The following is an 8,539-nucleotide window of genomic DNA, read 5'->3' on the forward strand; positions in this document are numbered from 1 at the left end:
GGTCCAGCAGCCCAAATGACCTGATTCTAAGCACGGTACACAGGTGCCAGGGCTGGAGAGCAAGAGCCCACAAGAGGGGCCCAGAAGGCACATGGGGTGATCATCAAACTCCCAAGGGAATTTACAAAATACTAATTTGAGTCCCATTCCTCAAAAATCTAAATTTATTACATATGTGATAGAACTTGGAAGTTTGTATTTTAAGAAGTCTCCAGGTGATTTTGTTTAGCCAGACCTTGGAACTACTGTGATGGAGAAGGAGGGAAGGCCAGCTCTTCAGGAGGTTGCAGGGAGAATTCTATCTCTACAAAAGGATAGAATCAAAGGTTAAATTGAATGCAATTGAGACCTGTACCAGACCAGATAATAGGCACAAAGAGATTAGAACATAGCATAACTATATGTATTCCTTTCCCCCCAACCACATCGCCAAATTCAGAATCACTGTGACGGTTGAAAGAAAAGTGCACGACAAATCTCTTTGATCATAATGAGAAAAAAAGGGGGGGTGATGGAGAAGCTCAGATATCCCCCTTGGGCAAAGCCAGTGGTGTGCTGACAAATGCTTAGCAACCAGGTTGGGGTGGAGGAGAAACCCTAAGTGTAGTGTGTGCCAATTTCCACAGTGTAAATATTCCTGGAAGGCCAAGGATCACGAGGTCAGGAGTTCGAGACCAGCCTGGCCAACATGGTGAAACCCTGTCTCTACTAGAAATACAAAATAAGCCAGGCGTGGTGGTATGCACCTGTAATCCCAGTTACTTGGGAGGCTGAGGCAGGAGGCTGAGGCAGGAGAATCGCTTGAACCTGGGAGGTGGAAGTTGCAGTGAGCCAAGATTGCACCATTGCACTCCTGCCTGGGCAACAAGAGTGAAACCCTGTCTCAAAAAGAGAAATTCCTACCATGGCCACTTCTAAGTTACCAACATGATATCACTAGAACATGCAGTTTGGGGAAGACGTGCAGCAGGTACAGTATTTTCACCATATAGAAATAATAGACATAAATAGCATAGAGAGCAATACATTTAGTAAAATAATTAGTAAGTCAGAGGTGTGGGTATTTATTATCTTTTAAAAATAGTTTTAACATCACAGTGATGTTAGTGCCAAAAATATACTTCATCCCCAAATTCTTACATTTTTTTATTCCAAAGCAGGAATAATGGTGACACTTAAAAAACAGTATCTAAAACTTCATCTTCATTTTTTTCCCTATTCTTAGCTCCTTTGGTTAAATGTCTCACTTTCGGGTCTGCATCTTCAGAGAACCACTGCCCTACACATCTGGAAATGTTTTTCTGCTCCAAGTCATGAATCTCCAATCCCAACCCATGGCTACCTACTCGAACTCTTTATTTCAAAGGACTCTTTCATCAGAACTTGGGCAGAAAAAGATCAATGAAGTGAGTACAGCTGTTTACCCAAAATGCCACAGACTGTCCATTCCACATCTACACATTTTATTTTTAAGAATAGTTAAATGGCACCATGGAGCAAATAAATAAGTACAACATTAATTATAAAGACTTATTTTCTGGAAATACCTATGTATTTTTAACAAAATGGATTACACCTTCTCCCTTCATCCATGTACCCTGTCATTCAGCTCACATCTATTGTACACTACAATGGACACTGTAGACACAAAAATGACAAAAACACAGTCTGTGACCTCAAGAACCTTGCCCTGTCACAGGGAAGACTGTCAATAGAAAAAATAACGGCAAATCCAGTGATTCTAATATCACACTACATATAAAATCCACCCACGGAAAGTGGCATAAACCAAACTAGACTAGACTGTTATGAAGATCCCAATCAGGGGCCAAGAGTTCCCTTGTATCTTATTGTCCACATGCTTTGTTGATTAGCAACAGTTTAAACATTAAGATCCCATCAAGATAAACCAAAGGAAAGATCATTTGCAACTGCTTATGATATTTTGAAGGCATCGTCCGGTGGTAACACTCTGAGACGCAGGCTTTTTGTAAAGAACTGACAAAGGTATTAGCTCCATGCTTCCTATCTATGGCTCTCTGCCAATGCCTCATCTCTGCACTTGTTTCTCCCCTCCCTTTCTACGGCTTTCCTTTTCCCCATGTTTATTCCTATTCGCCTTCATCTAAATGTGCCATCTGTAAAAGCCTACTTTGAAAAAGATCACTGTTAAATTCTGAACCCTTATTTTCCTGTTCTTAATATAAAGTTCATAAGTTTACGGCCTTAGAAGTGTCTCTCTCTCTTTCTTAACAAAAGAACTGACTAAACCAAGTTATTTTTATTTCCATGTTGATTTTGGCTGATTTTCTTTTGTGCGTCAGAGGCTTCCAAAAGGTTCCCAACTCTAGATCCAAAAAGTTCAAAAAATGATTGAGTACAGAATAAAATCTTGCCCTCATCCAGAGGGGAGCTGAGGGTCATGAGCATTAGCAGCAACAGGGGAAGCAATCCAGGATTCTGGAGCCCTAGGAAGCAAGACCTCCCATGACCCAGTCGGCCATAACGTGGGCCCTTATTTAGTAGATTAGCTCTAGTATGGTCATAACAATTTTTAAAATATTGAAATGCTTCCCTCTGGATTGGCAAATAACACCCAACTCCTCCCAAACACAGCCCTGGCCTCCCAGACTCTCCCAGGATCCCTGGCCCAATCTCCTCACAATCAGGGAGTTAAGGCCTGGCCCAGCAGAGGATCTCCAGGACCCTGCCCCAGTGCTTCTACCCTTGGACATACCCATGTTCCACCTTAATTTCTTCTTCCGAAAAGTAAAGGACTTGAACAGATTGTCTGAGTTGCACTATAATTGCGATTACGTCAAAGAACAAAGACAAAATGGGAATCAAAAAACCTTAAAAAAAAAGTTTGTTAGGAGGATGGAATCACAGGTTATGTTTTTTTCTAAACAGACAGCAATGTCAAAACTCTGGGTGCAAGCTGCCAGAGATGGATCCCCAGCTCTGCCATGAGCTAGTTGTGGGATCTCACTATGCCTCAAACTGCCTCATCTATAAAATGGGCATAGGCCAGGCACAGTAGCTCATACCTGTGAATCCCAGCACTTTTCGAGGCCAAGATAGGAGGACCATTTGAACCCAGAAGTTTGAAACTAGCCTGGGCAACATAGCAAGACCCCATCTCTACAAAATAAAATACAGTAAAACAAACATAAATAAATAAATAAAATGGCCATAATAAGATTACCTACTTTACAGGGTTGTTTGAGGGTTAAATGTATTCATGTTTGTAAAATGCTTAGACAAGTGCAAGGCACAAAGTAAACACCATGTAAGTGTTTATTAAATAAATAATTGATTTTATTCTGCCGCTGTAATGTTTGCTCAATAAATTTAAAAATTAAGAAAGTTTTGCAATAGGAAAAAAACCTGTGATACTATGAAACACTTATATAACATACACTTTTGCTTAATAACCCAGCACTAAAACAGCTGGGGTCCAGATTTTACACTGCAGTGTGAATTTAGGGAAACTAACACACTGGAATGTGTTCCCACTGAAGCATAAGATGTGATTTGTATGATTCTCTTTGTAACCAGAAATGTCACAGGCCTATGGGAAAGTTAGGTTTACATGTTTCTCGTTTTAACCCTGCGACAACTTTTAACCGCACCCCCCCAGCAAATACATTTTATTTTGTGGTGCTCAGACTTAAAGGATTGTAAACATAAAACCAGACCTTGCAAAGTTACAGCTTTTCTTGTGAACACAATGACTCAGCCTAACTACAAGTTTAAAGAGACATATCTTATGTGTTGGGTCCCGTAGTATCAATCTTTAGTAAACACCTGGGATGGACAGGAAATTGCTACATGTAGTTTCAAGTTTGATCAACATTGCCTTTAGTTACTAAGAAGGCAACATTACCTGAGTTCAAGCATAATTTAGATAGGTACTATTGCACTGCTAAAGACAACAACACTGACAATTGCCATTTTTCTGATAGATACTCAGGAGAGGAAATGATCAATAACAGTAACTGCCTTACGTGTTCCTTCCTCTTGATAGCTAAACCCCACAATACCCTTAGATAAAAGTTTAAATACATCACAAGTTTATTTTCAAACAGTAACGTATTAGGCCTTTCCGGCTGTAGATAAGATTTGTTAAACAGTCTGGTTATGGCTTTTTACCTTTTCTCTTTTAAAAGTGCATTTCTTGGCTGGGTATGGTAGCTCATGCCTGTAATCCAGCACTTTGGGAAGCCGAAATGGGAGGATTGCTGGAGCCCAGTTATTCAAGACCAGCCTTAGCAACACAGTGAGACCTCATCTCTACAAAAACAAACAAACAAACAAAACTGGCCAAGGGTGGTGATGCACACCTATAGTTCCAGCTACTCAGAAACTGAGATGGGAGTATCACTTGAGCCTGGGAGGTCAAGACTGTTGCGCCACTACACTCCAACCTGGGCAACAGAGTGAGACCCTGCCTCAGAAAAAAAAAAGTTTAAAAGGTGCATTTCTCTAAAGCTACGAGAAGGAACTCAAACCTTGCTTAGTGATAAAACTAAAGCCTGCAACACAACCATTATCATTAAAATGTTATTAAAACCCTGTAAGAAAGATGAAGAGTCTTGTGGATGGATGGTGGTGACAGTAGCACAATAATGTGAACGTATTTAATGCCACTACATGCACACTGAAAAATGGCTAAAATGGTAAATTTTATGTTATGCATCTTTTACTACAACAAAAGTGAAATTAAAAGAAAATTTTTTTTAAAAAATCCTGTAAGAGAACATTTATATACTGTTGGTTGGAACGTAAATTATTTCAGCCACTGTGGAAAGCAGGTGCAGATTTCTCAAAGAACTCAAAACAGAACTACCATTCAACCCCGCAGCCCATTACTGTGTATATATCCAAAAGAAAATAAGTTGTTCTACCAAAAACACACACACATTCATATGTTCACCACAGCGCTATTCACAATAGCAAATGGAGTCAACCTAGATGCCCATCAACTGCGGACGGGATAAGAGAAAATGTGGTCCATATGCATCATAGAATACCATGCAACAATAAAAAATAACACAATCATGTCCTTTGTAGCAACATGGATGCGGATAGAGGGCATTATCCCAAGCATATTAAGGCAGGAACAGAAAATCAAACATCGCATGTTTTCACTAATAAGTGGAAGGTACTACAGCTGCTGGGGAGGCTGAGGCAGGAGAACGGTGTGAACCCGGGAGGCGGAGCTTGAAGTGAGCCGAGATCGTGCCACTGCACTCCAGCCTGGGAGATAGAGTGAGACTCTGTCTCTCTCTCTCTCTCTCTCTCTCTCTCTCTATATATATATATATATATATGGTAAACATTGGGCACTTATGGATATAGAGATGGTAACAATAGACGCTAGGAACCACTAGAGGTGGGAGGGAGGAAGGAGAGGAAAAGTTAAAAAATTATCAGGTACTATGCTCACTACCTGGGTGATGGGATCAGTTGTACCCTCAACCTCAGCTTCATGCTACATGTCCGTGTAACAAACCTGCACATGTATCCCCGTATCTAAAATAAAATTGGAATTTTTTTTTAAAAAAAATGACAGTCCTACTTTTCCTTCGGAACAAAAATAAATTAAAAACCATGTAAGAGTTAAAGGTAAATAAAATTTGTAACTATGTTTTTAATTAAGAAACACTAAGTAATCATACAACTTTCAAGAAGCACGGTTCCCCACCACCTAGTTATAAGTAAGTCTACAAACCTAAATGAGCATTGTACAGCACTTACTATAGTTCATAATTATTCTGTCATCAGGAACAAACATTGTAAAGACATTTTTTCCTCAAAGCCTTAGTATTCTTTTTTTTTTTTTTTTGAGACAGACTCTCGCCCTTTCAGCCAGGCTGGAGTACAATGGCATGATCTCGGCTCACTACAACCTCCGCCTCCCGGGTTCAAGCGATTCTCCTGCGTCAGCCTCCCGAGTAGCTGGGATTATAGGTGTGTGCCACCACGCCCGGCTAATTTTTGTATTTTTAGTAGAGGCGGGGTTTCACCATGTTGGCCACGCTGGTCTCGAACTCCTAACCTCAGGTGATCCGCCCACCTCAGCCTCCCAAAGTGCTGGGATTACAGGCGTGAGTCACCGCGCCCAGGCAGCATTCCAACTTTTTATATGGATTGTTAACTGTACTGGTTCTTGAGAAGCCAGACTGGGCGCTTATACAATTAGTCCAAAGATCCCCAAACAACATTTAAAGGCTGTCTACAAATTCAAGCTAAAAGACTGTGTACAAATTCACTTGTGTGTCACAAAACATTTAATATCGAAAGAGATTCTTATTCAAATAGGCAGTGTATAAATGTGGTGTCTGTTAACAGTTCAAATGGCAGATTCCTTTCCTTCTTTAAGTTTTAATTGCAACACCACGAATTAAACCATTTAACATACCTCAGAGGTCTCTGGGTACCTAGTCTCTCAGAGGTCTTTGGAGGCCCACAAAGGCTTATCTTAACTAAAATTGGCAGGGCTGGCTGATAAAGTTAACGGAGTTCCCCATTCTGGAGACAGACTTAGTGATAGTCAAACGAAGAAACTGTTGTGGTCTGTTCTTAAAAAGCTACTCGTATTTAGTGCTTCACAGAGGAAGTAAAGAAGGCAATAATCCCAGATGAGGAGGAGCAAACACAGGCGTGGCGGTAGTTCAGGACTGAGTCTACAAGGGCGGTTCTCAAGGGCGTCACAAAATCCTTTGGAAGGCTTGGAGGACCGCACTCCTGGATCTGAGCCCTAGGTCCCAAATACCTTGAATCGTACTGTGACGAACAAGACCCTTTACACATGCCCTGCTGCTCGCCCCCGGGCCCCCCGCCCCGCCTCCGAGTGGTCACATCACATGGGGGAGGCGCGGACACCCGCGGCTGTGACCACACCCCCGGGACCGTGTTCTGAGGGCTGGGCTCGAAGCTTTGGGACGCAGCACTTCCTGGTTGGTACGGGATGCTGGTCCCATCGCCCCCACCAGCCCAGTCATGCCACCGCGCCTCCGAACCAAGGGCGCCCGGATGACCTGGGGACACCACACACCCTGCACCCGAAGCCCCGCGCCGGCGGGGCGGTGCATCCTGCAGAGGACGCCCGGGCTTCAGCCTGGAGCCTGCGCGGCTCTGCGCTCCAGGCAGCCGCCCGCGCTGCAAAAGTGCGTGCCTGAGTTGTCAGCTTTCACCCTGCAGGAATTCCACCCGAAGCCATGCAAGGGAGGCCCTTGGGGATCGCTGGGGAGTCCGCTGCCGACTCACTCACTGAAGTCCCGTCCAAGTTGGGCGGGGAGCGGCCAGTTGACCGGGTTGGGAGCCAGAAGGGACTGAAGGCGAAGGAGGGGAAACCCGGCTCCCACAGGCGCCGGGTGATGCGGGTCTCGGCGCGGCTCCTACCTGCAGGGCGAAGGGGCCGCTAGCACCTGCGCGTTGGCTGCGGACTCTCCAGGCTCGCGTGCCTCTGGCACAGCTGGAGCTCAACGGGAGGGAGGCGGGCGGGAGGGTGCTGTGCGCTGCGCGGCCGCCAAGAACTCTCCGCCCGGATTCGCCCCGGATTCGCAGGGGTGGAGCGAGGCGGTGCCGGGTCCTGGGGCGTCGCGGTGCAGGCTGGCGGCCCCAGCGGGGCGGGTCTCGCGGCTGGGCCTCTGATCGCCCGCTTTCCTTGTTCTCTCTTTTCCCAAAGTTTCATGACTCGACCGCATTACACTAGGGCATGCTCGCTAACAGGACCATTATCAGGTCCTCTTGAGCCGCCAAGGGCCAGCCACCGTTGCCGGAGCTTTGCCTATCATACCTATTCCTCGACTACTGCGGATAGTAGCCACAACTGGTCCAACTTGTAAGTAAGGAATCCGCAAATCAAACGGCTAAATAAATTGCCTGAGGCGACATAATTAAGAGACTGGAGCTTTGCTGGCGTCTTTATAAGACTTACACCTCCTTAGGGAAGTGTTAACGCCAACTTACAGGTAAGGAAATGAAGGCTCAGAATCATGAAGTAACCAGCCTGAGGTCACACAGCTTAGATGGAGGGGGACGGGAATTTGTGTCCCGATGTCTCTAAAACTGGGTGTAGTTCAGAAATCTTAGTATAAAATAATAAATTGGGAGCAAAACAAGGAAAAGACCCAGTCCACCTATGGAACTGTTCAAACATGGCAATTTTGCTGTTTTTAGTCCACTTAGAATGAAGTCTTAAGAAAAAGAGAACCAGTTGTCATGTGGCTTGAATAAGCAGCCCTTTGGGAATGTAATTTTGAATATAGGCCAGTTCCAACCTCATTACACAATATTGCATCCCGCCAAAGCCAAGGGAAGCAATGGCCTCCCCATGCACCAAACTGCTAATAACCTCAGCCACTTTAAAGCATTTAGTGGATATTACACACCGAGACTGGCCAAGTTACATAATGTCTTACTGCACACATGGCATTACATGAAATGAAAAATATAATATACCAGTCCAAATTAGGGGAGGGGGGCCAAATTATAGTCTGGAACTCAGTTTTCCTGTAACCTACAGTTGCTC

General features: G+C 44.1%; 1 protein-coding gene across 1 annotated transcript in view; it reads right to left on the minus strand.

Moving 5' to 3' along the window:
* PLD1 (phospholipase D1) overlaps window positions 1-7,551 on the minus strand; it is a 206,000-nt gene extending 198,449 nt beyond the window's left edge. Inside the window, exon 1 of the mRNA XM_050780062.1 lies at window positions 7,408-7,551. The gene's annotated coding sequence lies outside the window, so the exon portion shown is untranslated. The remainder of the gene's footprint in view (window positions 1-7,407) is intronic.
* Between the last annotated feature and the right edge of the window lie 988 nt (window positions 7,552-8,539).

Source organism: Macaca thibetana, chromosome 2 (assembly GCF_024542745.1).
Source record: "Macaca thibetana thibetana isolate TM-01 chromosome 2, ASM2454274v1, whole genome shotgun sequence".
NCBI lineage: Eukaryota > Metazoa > Chordata > Mammalia > Primates > Cercopithecidae > Macaca > Macaca thibetana.